General features: G+C 49.7%; 1 protein-coding gene and 1 long non-coding RNA gene across 13 annotated transcripts in view; one reads left to right on the forward strand and one right to left on the reverse strand.

The window, feature by feature from the left end:
- Positions 1-15082, forward strand: part of NHP2 (NHP2 ribonucleoprotein) — a 170049-nt gene that overhangs the window by 114421 nt on the left and 40546 nt on the right. The window contains exon 1 of one of the 11 annotated variants that reach the window (XM_050794257.1): positions 7279-7288. The exons of the other annotated variants lie outside the window; for them this stretch is intronic. The gene's annotated coding sequence lies outside the window, so the exon portion shown is untranslated. Of the gene's footprint in view, positions 1-7278; positions 7289-15082 lie in introns of those variants that run through there. 11 annotated transcript variants of the gene reach the window in all.
- Positions 1111-15020, reverse strand: LOC126956947 (uncharacterized). Of its 2 annotated transcripts, none has more exons than XR_007726612.1 (3): positions 14810-15020; positions 8623-8782; positions 1111-1343 (listed from the first exon to the last, which is right to left on the reverse strand). It is a non-coding gene; the product is annotated as an uncharacterized LOC126956947 (long non-coding RNA). The 2 variants fall into 2 exon arrangements; XR_007726613.1 differs by lacking the exon at positions 1111-1343 and adding an exon at positions 1883-2099.

Here is a 15082-nt window from a genome sequence, read left to right on the forward strand (position 1 = left end):
TGAGTTCCTTGATCTAAATTAGATCTCCAAAAGGAGATCTAATTTATTCTGAGGCTCAGCTGGGCGTGGTGGCTCACGCCTGTAATCCCACCACTTTGGGAAGCCAAGGCAGGAGAATCCCATGAGGCCAGGAGTTTGAGACCAGCCTGGGCAACACAGTGAAACCTCATCTCTACTAAAAATACAAAAAAATGTCTGGGCATGGTGGCCCAGGCCTGTAGTCCCAGCTACTCGGGAGGCTGAGGCACAACCTCCCACCTGGGAGGTGGAGGTTGCAGTGAGCCGAGATCGCACCACTATACTCCAGCCTGGGTGACACAGCAAGACTCTGTCTCTAAATAAATAAATAAATAATAATCCTGAAGCTCAAATAATGTAATGGCTTAAAAAATACTTCATAAACTAGAAAGAACTACAGGCAGGTAGGGGTCAGACTCAGCAAAAAATAAAAAATGCCGGACTGAGCACAGTGGCTCATGGCTGTAATCCCAGCACTTTGGGAAGCCGAGGTGGGTACATCACGAGGTCAGGAGATCGAGACCATCCTGGCTAACACGGTGAAACTCCGTCTCTACTAAAAAATACAAAAAATTAGCTGGGCGTTGGAGGGGGGCGCCTGTAGTCCCAGCTACTCAGAAGTCTGAGGCAGGAGAATGGTGTGAACTCGGGAGGCGGAGCTTGCAGTGAGGGAGAGCTTGCAGTGAGGCAGAGCTTGCAGTGAGCCGAGATTGGGCCCCTGCACTTCAGCCTGGGTGACACAGCGAGACTTTGTCTCAAAAAAATAAAATAAAATAAAATAAAGCCTTCATATTGTATCCAAGGGTGTTTCTGCCAGAGGCAAGACACCACACTGTTTGGGAAACAGTAGGAAGTCCTTTTGACACAGGCCTCCCTACTCTTGTTATTAGGTCCAGTTACAGACCCTGAGTAGAGAGCACTTCCATGACAGCGAGGTTCTCAAGTCAACCAGGAGCTCAGTTACCCCTGAAAATCTCTTAAAAGGCCCATAGAGTACACACTCCCCGGGTTTGGGCTATTCAGAATATACGCATAAAATGTGGACAATCTGCAATGTGGGAAAGGACATACACAAAATACTTTTGGATCGTTTTTTAATTACATGAATTAATTTTTCTCACATTCTTTTTTTCCGTTTGTTTTTTGGCTGAGCCTGCAAGGTGGAAGTTGCATGAGTTAACTACAAATATATTGTGCCTCTGCTGTGGCCAACTCCCGCCGCAGCCACTTCCCACACTCCAGCAGACAAAGTCCAGCTCCCCTGCTTCAGGACAGTCCTCTTGCCAGAGGAATCTTTCTAAAACACAAGTCATACGATCTGAGAGCTACAGTGAAAAAAGGAAAAATTTAAAATGCAAGTCCCATCTCGTCACTACCTCTGTGTGAAAACCCTGGCTGACTTCCCAGTGCTGTGAGGATGAAGTCTTAGCCTTGGCTTCGGGTGAATATGAGTGGGAGAGACAGTGGGGGCTCCCAGAAATCTGTGTCCCCGCCTTGCCGCCTCCCTTGCTGTGTGGTCTGTGAGTGGAGGAGTCCCTTTCAGGCTGGGGCGATGGAGACTGGGGGCCTTCTCCAGACTTCCCTTCCCCCCGCGACCATGTGTTCTATATGGCTGAGCTACCTTATGGAGAAGAGCTGTTCAACCCACATCAGATTTGACACAAGCTGAAAATGAACCTGTACTGGGCCTGGCACTGAGATTTGGGATTTTTTTTTTTCCTCCAAACTGTGGCCTGGCCTATCCTGACCCTCCCAACTGGCCTGTAAGGTCCAGCATGAGCCGCCTCAGCTGCACCTCCTTGCCACCCCACTCCAGCTGTGCTGAATTTCTTTTACTTGCTGGAACACACCAGTGCCCTCCTGCCTTTGGGCCTTCGCACCTGCTGTTCCCTCTACCTGGAACAGTCACCTACATACTGTACACATTGTGGTTGAATTGTGTGCCCCCACAAAAGACATGTTCACGGCCGGGCGCGGTGGCTCACGCCTGTAATCCCAGCATTTTGGGAGGCCGAGGCAGGCAGATCATGAGGTCAGGAGATCGAGACCATCCTGGCGAACACGGTGAAACGCTGTCTCTACTAAAAACACAAAAAATTAGCTGGGCGTGGTGGTGGCGCCTGTAGTCCCAGCTGCTCGGGAGGCTGAGGCAGGAGAATGGCGTGAACCCGGGAGGCAGAGCTTGCAGTGAGCCGAGATCGCGCCAGTGCACTCCAGCCTGGGCGACAGAGCGAGACTCCGTCTCAAAAAAAAAAAAAAAAAAAAAGATATGTTCAAATCCTGACTCCTGGTGCCTCTGAATGTAACCTTACTTGGAAATAGTCTTTTCAGGTGGAATCAAGTTAAGATGAGGTCAAACTGGAGTATGAGGATGAAAGGCCCACCCTACTCCCATATGACTGGTGGACTTAAGAGGGGGAAAGACAGACAGCCACGCAGGAAAAATGCCACATGGCAACGGAGGCAGAGATTGCAGTGATGCATTTACAAGCCAAGAAACACTAAGGATTGCCGGCAACACCAGAAGCTAGGAGAGGGGCAAAGACCCTCCCCTGAAGCTTTCAGAAGGAGCACGGGCCCGGCTGGCAGCTTAATTTTAGACTTCCAGCCTCAAGAACTGAGAGAGAATACAGCTGGGTTGCTGTAAGCCACTCGGTTTGCAGCACTTAATCACAGCAGCCCCAGAAACTGAACACAGCACCCAGCAGACTTCCTCCTCCTCCTATGGGAAGTGTTCGGTCATGCCCCAAGGAAGGGTGCCCCTCAGAACATGGGCCACACTATTGCCATTGACTGTGAGTGCCCTGAGACCCTGCATCGGGTCTGTCTCCTCCACCCTGACTCCTGCGGTTTCCACCCCAGTGCCTGCAGAATGAATACAAGATCTTTTTTTTTCCTTTTTCTTTTTCTTTTTTTTTTTGAGACAGAGTCTTGCTCTGTTGCCCAGGCTGGAGTGCAGTGGCATGATCTCAGCTCACTGCAACCTCTGCCTCCTGGGTTCAAGCGATTCTCAGACCTCAGCCTCCCGAGTAGCTGGGATTGCAGGCATGCGCCACCACACCTGGCTAATTTTGTACTTTTAGTAGAGATGGGGTTTCACTGTGTTGTCCAGGCTGATCTCAAACTCCTGACCTCAGGAGTTCGGCCTCCCAAAGTGCTGGGATTACAGGCGTGAACCACTGTGCCCAGCCCCAAATCTCATCTTGAATTGCAATCTCCATAATCTCCTTTTGTCATAGGAGAGATCTGGTAGGAGGTCATTGAATCGTGGGGGCGGTTCCCCCATGCTGTTCTCGTGATAGAGAGTGAGTTCTCACAAGATCTGATGGTTTTATAAACATCTGGCATTTCCCCTGCTGGCACTCACTCTCTCTCTCCTGCTGCCATGTGAAGAGGTGCCTTCCGCCACGATTGTAAGTTTCCTGAGGGCTCCCCACGCGCAGAACTGAGTCAGTTACACCTCTTTCCTTTATAAATTACTGAGCCTCAGATATTTCCTTATAGCAATGTGAAAACAAACTAATCTAATACTCTTTCAAACCAGCACCTTGTGGACCAAAGTTGCCTCTTGGACCCACTTGCTTGCTCTATACAGTGTTTTGTTCTGTTTTTGTTTTTGAGAGAGGTTGCCCAGGCTGTAGTGCAGTAGCTGTTCACAGGCGTGACTGCAGCTCAGTGTAGCCTTAAACTACTGACCTCAAGTGATCCTCCCGCTTCAACCTTCCTAGCAGCTGAGACGCACACCACTTCACCCAGTCCTACGCAGTGTTTGGCTCATTTGAAAAAATTGTTTGCCAACATTTATGGATTGTGACATTTCTTTCATATATATGTGTGTATGTGTGTGTGTGTGTGTGTGTGTGTGTGTGTATTAGATGGAGTCTCACTGTGTTGCCCAGGCTGGAGTGCAGTGGTATGATCTTGGCTCACTACTAAAACCTTCACCTCCTGGGTTCAAGCGATTCTTGTGCCTTAGCCTCCCAAGTAGCTGGGATTACAAGCATGCACCACCACGCTAATTTTTGTATTTCTAGTAGAGAAAGGGTTTCATCATATTGGCCATGCAGGTTTCGAACTCCTGACCTCATGATCCGCCCGCCTCAGCCTCCCAAAGTGCTGGGATTACAGGTGTGAGCCACCACGCCCTGCCAGATTATTTCTACACAAGGTTGTATGTCCAGTTACTTTTGAAAAATTGTGGCCGGGCGCGGTGGCTCAAGCCTGTAATCCCAGCACTTTGGGAGGCCGAGACGGGCGGATCACGAGGTCAGGAGATCGAGACCATCCTGGCTAACACGGTGAAACCCCGTCTCTACTAAAAAATACAAAAAACTAGCCGGGCGAGGTGGCGGGCGCCTGTAGTCCCAGCTACTTGGGAGGCTGAGGCAGGAGAATGGCGTAAACCCGGGAGGTGGGGCTTGCGGTGAGCTGAGATCCGGCCACTGTACTCCAGCCTGGGCAACACAGCAAGACTCCGTCTCAAAAAAAAAAAAAAAAAAAAAAAAAAAAATTGTTAGCTAAGGTGACATTGGGCCACAGTCTCTTATGTCCAGAATCAGCAGGAGCTGAGTCACAGTGACCCCCAGTGGATGAGGCAGGCACTGTCCAGCTAAACCCAGCCCCCACCATGTTCTAATGTCTTCCTCCAGGGCCCCACTAAACCTATTCCCATTGACCAAAAGCATCTGAGATGTGGATCCCTAAGCAGACCTCCATGAAGTTCAGCTTCTTCATCTTTTTTTACATTTTTTCTGAGACAGGGTCTTGCTCTGAGTGCAGTGATGTGATCACGGCTCACCGAAGCCTTGACCTCCTGGGCTCACGTGATCCTCCCGCCTCAGCCTCCCATTTAGCTGGGACTACAAGCGTGCGCCGTCACACTCAGCTTGTTTATTTATTTAGCTAGAGACAGGGTCTTCCTGTGTTGCCCAGGCTAGTCTCGAACTCCTGGGCTCAAGCCATCTGCCTGCCTTAACTTCCCAAAGGGCTGGGATTACAGGCATGAGCCACCACTCCCAACCTACTTCATCTTAAAAAAAAAAAAGAGGATGGCACCTGTCTCTCCACAGTCCTGCAGCGCTATGGGAGGACGGCTGCTAAGGGTTTAGAACCGCGCCCGCTGTAAGTGAGAGCTGCTGTGACTGCTAACAGCAGCAACAGTGGAAGCATCCAAGGTAACATTCCTTTGCCTGCTGACACCCCCTCCCCCGCCACCGGCCCCCAGCCACCCCACAACAACATATCTCAAAATATATCTCAAGTCAAATCCTTGAAACAGGCAAGTAAGAGATCTGGAGAGACAACCTGGGGCAGCCTCCCTAAAATCACACTTTCTTGCAACAGCTACCCCACGCCCTGCTGAGTCTCAGAGGCAGCCTCCGTCCTTCAGAAACCAATCAGAAATGGCTAGAGCCCTGTTCTGTGGTTCCCATACAAACCCTCATCCTCCCAGTTTCCTCGAGAGCTCACAAAGCTGCATAGTGGGCACAGCTCACACAGGGGCCCAGCCTCGTCTGCAACACGATCTCCTGTGTAGTTTTTGAAACTTCAGACTCCCTGACCCCTGGGGCTGGACTCTCAGTTTTATAAAGCATTCTAGGCACCGGTCATTGCGACAGGGACAGATTTTAGGACTCACTACTGCAGATTAGGTGGAGAGAAAGCCTATTAAACTGGGAAATGCCTGTCGCCCTCTGAGAGGCAGCAGTGGCTCCTAAAAGAGGCTCTTTATGTTTATGTCTTCGCATTGCAACTAGGTCAGTGTGGACCTGCGGGCTCTTTCTTTGAGCCTTAGTTTCTTTTTTTCTTTCTTTCTTTTTTTTTTTTTTTTTTCAGACTGGGTCTTACTCTGTGACCCAGGCTGGAGTGCAGTGGCACCATCTCGGCTCACTGCAACCTCCATCTCCCAAGATCAAGCGATTCTCCTGCCTCAGCCTCCCAAGTAGCTGGGATTACAGGTGCCCACCACCATCTCTGACTAATTTTTGTATTTTTAGTAGAGACGGGGTTTCACCATATTAGCAGGCTGGTCTCAAACTCCTGACCTCAGGTGATCCGCCCACCCCAGCCTCCCAAAGTGCTGGAATTATAGGCGTGAGTCACCGTGCCCAGCTTGAGCCTCAGTTTCTGATTCCGCAACAGTTCATGTATTCACTCATGTATTCACTCGATTGAATTGTTGAGGCTTCAATTGCCAACTACATGCCCTTGACCTCCAGGACAGACTGGGTCTCTGAACTCTAAACCCTCATGCATAACTGTCCCTTAAACATCTTTACTGAGGCTGAGCAGGGGTTCTCCAGCAGAGACAGAAAAGAAGGGGTGCAGGCAGAGGAGATGACACAGCTCAGCTTCTAAGCTTGAGAAAGCAGAGGCTGCTTGGAGAACAAGTTGCCGCACACGATGAAGAGGAGCTGGGACTGCGCGGCTGGGCAAGGACTTTGGGTGCCACGACAAAGGGTTCAGATTTATCCCGCAGGAAACTGGAAGTCAGTGAATACTGCTGTGGCCGTGCTCCAGTGGAGGAGATGGGAAGGAGGGATGATGAGAGACCTTGAGGAGGGTGCGTTGGCAGAACGCTGTGTTTGTGTGTGGTTACAACCCCAACTCCATGCATGGCGCAGGACGGGTGGTGAGGCTGGAGCACCGGACCAGAACCGCTTGGTGGAGGGCCTTGGACTCAGAGGCTTGCTTCTCTCAAGGAGAAACCATTCCAACCCTTGCTTCCTGGCTATCCCTCCTGCTGGTGGCACCAATTGTCATGACCATTTCTTCTAGTATATTTGTCCCTAGAGGCTAGAGAAGGATCAAGAGATGATCCATTTGCAAGATCAAGTCCAAACCCCTTGGTAACAAAGGCTGGCAGAGGGAAAAGCGAGCCGAGCAGCGCCGGGCTGCCAGCCTCCCCGTGCCACGTCCTTTCAGCTCCTCCACCACACAAGGCTTTGGTCTGATCAGACCCGAGGGAAAGAGACAAGGGCACTCCGAGGTTTTCATCTTCCTACCCAAGTGCTGAGCCTGAAAGACCACAGACACACAGACACAGAAAACCTGCCTTCCTCCTGCCAGCCGAGAAGCAGGAAGCCACAGACAGGACCATCCCCTCCGCACCTCCCACCTCCCTTCTCCCTGCACAGCAGAGGGGAAGGCAAAGCTGGTTCCGTGGGTGTGAACAGGAAGCGCAAGAAGCCCCAGCTCTGGCTGTTCCCAGCACAGGGCCAGACCGGGCAGGGCTCCCCAGGCAGGGCAGAGGAGGCAGCAGCGGGTGGGGTGTCGAGGACAGAGACTCAGCCTCCAGTCAACACAGGGAAAGAGCCAGAGGCCTTCTGCTGTGAAAAGAAAGGATTCTTGGCTTGTTAGGGCTTCATGTCACGGATGTCTTAACATACAGTTTTCACATTCTGCCAGTGAACTGGTCAGAACCCTTCTCCAGTAGGGGCCAGGATGTAGGCTTGGAGTGGAAGACAAGGACATGCTGTGTGCTGATCCAGGTGGGTGAGAGATGGAAGGCCCTCAGGGCAGGGGCTCTCTCATACTCACCACCTGGTCAATTGCTTAGCAACATCTTGCTTTTAAAATTTTATTTATTTATTTATTTATTTATTTATATAGAAACAGGCCGGGCGCGGTGGCTCAAGCCTGTAATCCCAGCACTTTGGGAGGCCGAGACGGGCAGATCACGAGGTCGAGAGATCGAGACCATCCTGGCTAACGTGGTGAAACCCCGTCTCTACTAAAAAATACAAAAAACTAGCCGGGCGAGGTGGCGGCGCCTGTAGTCCCAGCTACTCGGGAGGCTGAGGCAGGAGAATGGCGTAAACCCGGGAGGCGGAGCTTGCAGTGAGCTGAGATCCGGCCACTGCATTCCAGCCTGGGCGGCAGAGCGAGACTCCGTCTCAAAAAAAAAAAAAGAAACATGGTCTCACTATGTTTATTAGGCTGGTCTCAAACTCCCGGCCTCAAGCAACCCTCCTGCCTTGGCCTCCCGAAGTGCTGGGATTACAGGCATGCACCACCATGCCCAGCCAACATCTTGCTTCTTGCCACCTGGCTTGCTGCACAGCCTCTTACAGATACCCCACAAACAGCTTAGTCCCTACCCGCAAAGCCCACACCACTCTCTCAACTCGCTGCTGCAGAAGGCCCCTCAGTGTGTGCCTCCCGGAGCCCTGCCCCTCCACGTCACTTAGTGAAATCCGGCTGTCCCTCTGTGACCCCACACCCCACTGCTGAACACCAGGCCACACCTTTCCACTTCCCCCAAGGCAAATTGGGGTCATCTCACTCTGGGCGCTCCAGCTTCACTAGTAGAGCAGCACTGTATACCAGATACAGATGCAAGCCACAAGTGCAAACACATGTATCATTTAAATTGTTCTAATAGCCACATTAAAAAGTGACTCAACAGTGGGAAGATGCTATGGTTTGGATGTGGTTTGTTCCTACCAAAACTCATGTTGAAATGTAATTGCCAATATAATGGCATTGACAGGTGGGGGACCTTTCAGGGATGTTTGGATCATGAGGGATCTGCCTTCATGACAAGATATTCATGCAGAGTCCCCCAGAAGCGAGTTCTCACTCTCTTGGGTCTGGATCAGTTACCTTTAGAGTTGGGTTGTCATCAAACAAGGTCGCGTCTCATGTTTTCCTCCTTTCCCCCATGCACCTGGTCCGCCTTCCATTTCTCTGCCATGTTTTGATGCAGCACAAAGCCCTCACCAGAAGCTACCAGATGCAGCTGTCCAATCTTGAACTTCCCAGCCTGCAGAACCATAAGCTAAATAAACCTCTTTTCTTTCAAAATTATCGAGTCTCAGATATTCAAACAACAGAAAGTGGACTAAGACAAAGTAAAAAAAAAGTAAAATAAAAAATAAAAATAAAAAACTGGGGGGTGAAGTTAATTTTAGTAATATATTTTACTTATTCTGAGATATCCAAAATATAATAAAAAGTTATTGGGATATTTTGTTTTTTATACTGTCTTCAAAATCTAGTGTGTATTTTACACCTAAGCTTTTTTTTTTTTTTTTTTTTTTTGAGACAGAGTCTCGCTCTGCCGCCCAAGCTGGAGGTGCAGGGGCACAATCTTGGCTCACTGCAAGCTCCACCTCCCAGGTTCACACCATTCTCCTGCCTCAGCCTCCCCAGTGGCTGGGACTACAGGCGCCCGCCACCACGCCCGGCTAATTTTTTGTATTATTTTTAGTAGAGACGGGGTTTCACCTTGTTAGCCAGGATGGTCTCCATCTCCTGTCCTTGTGATCCACCCACCTTGGCCTCCCAAAGTGCTGGGATTACAAGAGTGAGCCACCGTGCCCGGCCACACCTAAGCATATTTTAATCCAGTACAGCCACATTCCTTTCTCTCTTCCTCCCTCCCTTCCCTCCTTCCTCCCTTCCCTTCCTTCCTCCCTTTCTCCCTCCCTCCCTCTCTTTTTCTTCCTTTCTTTCTTTTGTTTCTTTTTCTCTCTTTCTTTTTCCTTCCTTTCTTCTTTCTTATGTTCTTTCCTTCTTTCTTTCTCTTCTTTCTTTCTCTTTTTCTTTTCTCTGTTTCTCCTTCTCCTCTTCCTCCTCCTTCTCTCTCTCTCTCTCTCTCTCTCTTTTTCTTTCTTTCCCTGTCACCCAGGTTTGGGATGCAGTGTTGAAATCATAGTTCACTGTAACTTGAAACTCCTGGGTTCAAGCAGTCCTCCCACGTTAACCTCCAAAAGTGCTGAGATTACAGGTGTGAGCCATCGTGAGTGTCCCTGGCCACATTTCAAGTACTCAGTAGCTGCAGGTAGCCAGGGGCTACTATGATGAACAGGGCAGATCTAGACCAGAGGTTGGCAAACTATTGCCCATAGCCCAAATTTTGCTTACTGCTTGATTTTATATGATCCCTGAACAAATAATGATTTTTACATTTTTAAATCATTGAAAAAAAAATCAGGCTGAGTGCAGTGGCTCATGCCTGTAATCCCAGCACTTTGGGAGGCCGAGGCAGGCAGATCACTTGAGATCAGGAGTTCAAGACTAGCCTGGCCAACATAGTGAAACCCCATCTCTACTAAAAATACAAAAAAATTAGCCGAGTGTGGTGGCACATGCCTGTAATTCCAGCTACTTGTGAGGCTGGGGCAGGAGAATCGCTTGAACCTGGGAGGCAGAGGTTGCAGTGAGCTGAGATCACAGCCTGGGCAACAGAGCAAGACTCTATCTCAAAAATAAATAAATAATCAAAATAATAATATTTCATAACACATAAAAATTGTATGAAACTCCACTTTCAGCATCCATAAATTAACTTTTACGTTCTGTCAATAACAATCCCCCCAAATTATGGAATTTTGTTTTATTTCTTGTTACGTACTTACCTACTTAATACCCTCGATTTTGCCTGTTGGCCCAAAGCATAAAATATTTATTCTATCCAGGCATGGTGGCTCATTCCTGTAATCCCAGCAGTTTGGGAGGCCAAGGCAGGTGGATCACTTGAGGTCAGGAGTTCGAGACCAACCTGGCCAACATGATGAAACCCCATCTCTACAAAAAATTCAAAAAATTACCCGGACATAGTGGCACATGCCTGTAATCTCAGCTACTTGGGAGGCTGAAGCACAGGAATTGCTTGAGCCTGGGATGTGGAGGTTACAGTGAGCCAAGATAGCGTCATTGCACTCCAGTCTGGGCAACAAGAGTGAAACTCTGTCTCAAAAATAAAATAAATTATTTTTAAAATAAATAAAATAGAGATCATAAGACACAAAACAGATTTTTTTTTTTTTTTAAGACAGAGTTTCACTCTTGTTGCCCAGGCTGGAGTGCAATGGCATGATCTCGGCTCATTGCAACCTCTGGCTCCCGGATTCAAGTGATTCTCCTGCCTCAGCCTCCTGCATAGCTGGGACTACAGGCGCCCACTACCACATCCAGCTAATTTTTTGTATTTCTTTTTTTTTTTTTTGAGACGGAGTCTCGCTCTGCCACCCAGGCTGGAGTGCAATGGCCAGATCTCAGCTCACTGCAAGCTCCGCCTCCCAGGTTCACGCCATTCTCCTGCCTCAGCCTCCCAAGTAGCTGGGACTACAGGCGCCCGCCACCACGCCCGGCTAGTTTTTTGTATTTTTTAGCAGAGACGGGGTTTCACCATGTTAGCCAGGATGGTCTCGATCTCCTGACCTCGTGATCTGCCCGTCTCGGCCTCCCAAAGTGCTGGGATTACAGGCTTGAGCCACTGCGCCCGGCCAATTTTTTGTATTTCTAGTAGAGATGGGGTTTCACTATGTTGGCCAGGCTGGTCTCAAACTCTTGACCTCTTGACCTCAGGTGATCCACCTGCCTCAGCCTCCCAAAGTTCTGAGATTACAGGCGTGAGCCACCATGCCCGGCTCAAAACAGGCTTTTTATAGCAATAAGATGCCAAATTTCTACCTGACTCTGGTACATCACATAACAGATAGCAGACCCTGAAGGAAATCAAAATACTTTACCCCAAAATATATTTATTTGACAATATTTTGAAATGGCCCTGCAAAGCTGTCTCCTGTGGGGGAAATTTGCATCTGTAGAGAATTTCCATTAATTCAGCCAGGACTTTCTCAGATTTAGGAGAGATTCAATGAGAGTCTGAAACCTTTGAAGGTCTGAAAAGAGACATTCACTATCTATTCTCAGGGTTGCTACCTAGAGGCCATCTACGTAACAAGAACCTCAGCTTCCACAACCCCCTTATCTTAAGCATTTCTTCCCACTGACTTCAACTCTGTTTTTTTTTTTTTTGAGATGGAATCTTGCTCTGTTGCCCAGGCTGGAGTGCAGTGCACCCTCCACCTCCCCGGTTTCAAGCGATTCTCCTGCCTCAGCCTCCAGAGTAGCTGAGACTACAGATGCCTGCCACCACACCCAGTTAATTTTTGTAGTTTTAGTAGAGATGGGGTTTCACCATATTGGCCAGGCTGGTCTCAAAACTCCTGACCTCGTGATCTGCCCTCCTCGGCCTCCCAAACTGCTGGGATTACAGGCGTGAGCCCCCATGCCTGGCTTGACTTCAACTCTTTATTTTATTTTATCTTATTATTATTATTTTTTTTGGAGATGGAATTTCATTCTTGTCGCCCAGGCTGGAGTGCAATGGTGCGATCTTGGCTCATTGCAACCTCCGCCTCCCAGGTTCGGGCGATTATCCTGCCTCAGCCTCCAAAGTAGCTGGGACTACAGATGCCCGCCACCATGCCTGGCTAATTTTTGTATTTTTAGTAGAGATGGGGTTTCACCATATTGGCCAGTCTGGTCTCGTACTCCTGACATCAAGTGATCCATCCACCATGGCCTCCCAAAGTGCTGGGATTACAGGTGTGAGCTACTGTGCCCAGCCTATTTTATTTTATTTTATTTTTGAGACAGGGTCTCATTCTGTCCCCCCAGTTGGAATGCAGCGCTACAGTCATGGCTCACCATAGGCTTGACCTCCTAGGATGAAGTAACCCTCCCGCCTCAGCCTCCCGAGTAGCTGGGACTACGAGTACACATCACCATGCCCAAGTAATTTTTAAAATTTTTTTGTAGACACCAGGTCTCACTGTGGTGCCCAGGCTTGTCCAAAACTCCTGGGATCAAGCCATCCTCCTCAGCCTCTCAAAGTGCTGGGATTCCAGACGTGAGTCATTGTACCCAGCCACTTCAACTCTTTAGACACAGCTTAACTTTTCCAACCAATTGCCAATCAGAAAACCTCTGAATCACCTATGACCTGTAAAGCCCCCGGAGTTGTCCTGCCCTTAGAGGCCGAACCAATGTGCACCTTCTATGTATTGATTGATGTATTTGCTTGTAACCTCTGTCTCCCTAAAATGTATAAAGCCAAACTGTAACCCAACCATCTCAGGCACACTTTCTAAGGACCTCTTGAGACTGTACCCCAGGCCATGGTCACTCACATCAGCTGAGAATAAACTTCTTTAAATATTTTACAGAGTTTTGTTTGTTTGTTTGTTTTGTTAACACAGACCATTCACCTGGCCCCTTAACTCCAACAGAAACTCCAGATTTGCCTTTGGAATCAGGAGGCTGAACTTCCTGACTTCGCAGCTCTGGGATTTAGGACAAGTCACTTTTCCTATTGAAACCTCTGCTTTCTTCATCTGGGAATGGGGCAGGCACTCACGCAGGTTTGAGGAAGCCACCAGGGCTGGTTGCTCTTCACTTGTGTCCAGCATCCTATCCACCTCCCTGGCATGGCACCACCTCCCCCTGCAGCACTGGTCCATCTAGGGTTCCTCACACCTATGTATCTGGCCCTGATGCCCCTCACCAATCTCTGCCCCCACTGCGACAAAGGTGGAGCCCCGCATGGTGGTGACTCCTCTGTGCTCTAGCAGCACAGACCTCCATCTGCCTGAAACAGCCTCCCACCTTCCTCATCAAGTCCTGTTTTCTTGCAGGAAGACACCCACACGCCCCAGCCATCCCATCCCCCAGGACTGGCCAAGCAGTTCCAGCACGCCTCTCGGGTGGTCTCCGTGTGTGCCCTTTTCCAGCTCCCCCGGGTCTGGGCCTGGGTCAGCCCTTTACACACACAGGGTTCCCAACAAGTAGCTTCCAGATGGCCTGGTGAGGATAGGCTGCAGGCCAAATTTCCAGGCCCATGCCCCGCTTCTCCACGCCATCCCCCAGGGACAAAAGCCTCCTCGATTCTAACATCCTAATCCTGCTGCCCCGTCTCCACAGATCTTCCCAGCAGAGAATCCCTGCCCATCCTGCCCTGGCCCTCTGCTTGCTTCTGCCTTCCCAGACCAGCTGCAGTCATCACTCCACCCAGCCATGGTCATTTTCACCATATTGGCCAGGCTGGTCTCGAACTCCTGACCTCGTGATCCACCCACCTCGGCCTCCTAAAGTGCTGGGATTACAGGTGTGAGTCACCATGCCTGGCTTGACTTCAACTCTTTATTTTATCTTATTATTTTTTTGGAGACGGAGTTTTGCTCTTGTCACCCAGGCTGCAGTGCAATGGCGAGCTCTTGGCTCACTGCAACCTCTGCCTCCTGGTTTCAAGCAATTCTCCATTTCAGCCTCCTGAAAAGCTGGGATTACAGGTGTGTGCCACCACACCCAATTAAATTTTATATTATTAGTAGAGATGGGGTTTCACCATGTTGGTCAGGTTGGTCTCAAACTCCTGACCTCAAGTGATCCACCCATCTCAGCCTCCCAAAGTGCTGGGATTATAGGTGTGTGCCACTGAGCCTGGCCTATTTTATTATTTTATTTTATTTTCGTGCCTGGTCACAAATTTACATTGGACTGGTTAGGCTCAAGCACCTGGCACACACATTTGCCTTTGTTGGGTCCCACAAATAAACCTTTGCTCTTGGGGAAGTGGTGCTTCTAAAACGGACCTTGGTTTTGGCTGCCAGATGAGAATTGCTTCCAGCAATGAAGAATGCTGTCCAAGGAGTTCAAGACCACCCTAAAAAAAGTTTTTTTAGGCCCGAGGCGGTGGCTCACGCCTGTAATCCCAGCACTTCGGGAGGCCAAGGCAGGCGGATCACCTGAGGTCAGGAGTTCGAGACCAGCCTGGCCAACATGGTGAAATCCCGTCTCTACTAAAAATACAAATATTAGCCGGTCGTGGTGGCAGGCTCCTGTAATCCCAGCTACTTGGGAGGCTGAGGCAGGAGAATTGCTTAAACCCGGGAGGTGGAGGTTGCAGTGAGCCGAGATCACGCCACTGCACTTCAGCCTGGGCAACAGAGCCAGACTCTGGCTAAAAAAAAAAAAAAAAAAAAAAAATTACAAAAATTACCCGGGTGTGGTGGCGAGAGCCTGTAATCCAGCTACTCAGGAGGCTGTGGCAGGAGAATCGCTTAAACCCGGGAGGCGGAGCTTGCAGTGAGCCGAGATCGAGCCACCGTGCTCCACCCTGCGCGACAGGGCGAGACTCTGTCTCCAAAAATATATACATATCTGTAGTGGGGGAGGGGTGCGGAGGATGGAGGCGGCAGTGTCCGCTGCAACGGTTGGGCTGCGCGTGAGAAGCTGGCGGTGCAGGCACCTGCGCTCGGGGAAGGCTGGCGGC

This window comes from Macaca thibetana, chromosome 6 (genome assembly GCF_024542745.1).
Source record: "Macaca thibetana thibetana isolate TM-01 chromosome 6, ASM2454274v1, whole genome shotgun sequence".
Taxonomy (NCBI): Eukaryota; Metazoa; Chordata; class Mammalia; order Primates; family Cercopithecidae; genus Macaca; species Macaca thibetana.